Raw genomic sequence first — 1,167 nt, 5'->3', positions numbered from 1 at the left:
ACTCCTTGCTCTCTTTCTTTATGGTTGGAGTAATACAGACTTCAATCATAAAAACAATCTCCCAACATTTTAATGGGCTCCATCATGCCCGCACTTGTCGGTATATTTGAAGAATAAATCACCCTCCCCGCTCGGAATGAATTCGCTGTCAAACTCGGCTCCCTCGGAGAAAATGGATGGGGAAAGAGGATGGAGGGGTTTTTTTTTCTTTTTTAGGGGAGGGTGTCGTCTCCCCCTCTAACTCCCTCCTAAACTGGATTGTTGTGAGAGCTGCCTGGATTTTGAGTAGCAAGCAGGGGACAGTTGGAAGTTGGGAGAGCTGAAGCCATAGAGGGGGTTTTTAGAACAGTAGCTTGCGGGTGAGGGATTTCACATGGAGAGAAGCCACCCCTGGGATGGACAAGAATGATAAGGGGTAGGAATAGTGACGCCATTGAAGCACAGGGCAAAATCCTGACACTGAACTGAGGAATTGCGAAGATGCCAAAATTCTGCACATCTACACTATTTCTGCGTCATTGGTTCGAATTTCTCTCAGATTGGGCCCAAGCTGGGGCGCAGAAGAAAAAAGAGATCTCTTTTGTAGGGTAGAATATCATAGAGCAAGCATAGGTTGGGCTCTGGGCTTGCCGGGCCTTTCAGCGCAGTAAGCCACAGGTCTGTACCGCTGAAAAGGGCCTCAGAGTCCCGGGTATTTCTCATTTCCATACAGGTGGCCGTCAGCCAATGAAAACTTGGGATACGCATTCCGCGCGCAGCCAATCCCAGTTAAGGATGAGATGACTTGGCAGGTTTAATTGCGTCTTGATTGGTTGAGATGTTGCTAGGCAAAATTTGGGTCCTGGAGATTGATGAGGCCGGAACTGGAGAGGCAGGTGACTATGACAATATCTGGAAACCTAGACTCCTGGACATTTTTTTTTATCCCTGAGTTCTTTCAATCGCAAAGGCTCGATAGGGTCAGGATAATAACTGTCCCTTTTCATCTCTGGAGTGGAAGAGCGAAGTATACCCTTTTCCCACTCCCCACCTCCAAAAATCCATTAAAATCTGGCTACTTTGGAGGGCCTTCTAAACGCGACAGACCCCCACCCCCAGGGAACCTCATCCTGCCCTGCCTTAAGCCTATCTTCAAGCTTTTGAACTGTAATTTAGGCTCGACTTTTT

This window comes from Rattus norvegicus, chromosome 7 (genome assembly GCF_036323735.1).
Source record: "Rattus norvegicus strain BN/NHsdMcwi chromosome 7, GRCr8, whole genome shotgun sequence".
NCBI lineage: Eukaryota > Metazoa > Chordata > Mammalia > Rodentia > Muridae > Rattus > Rattus norvegicus.
Note: the sequence above shows the minus strand (reverse complement) of the source record.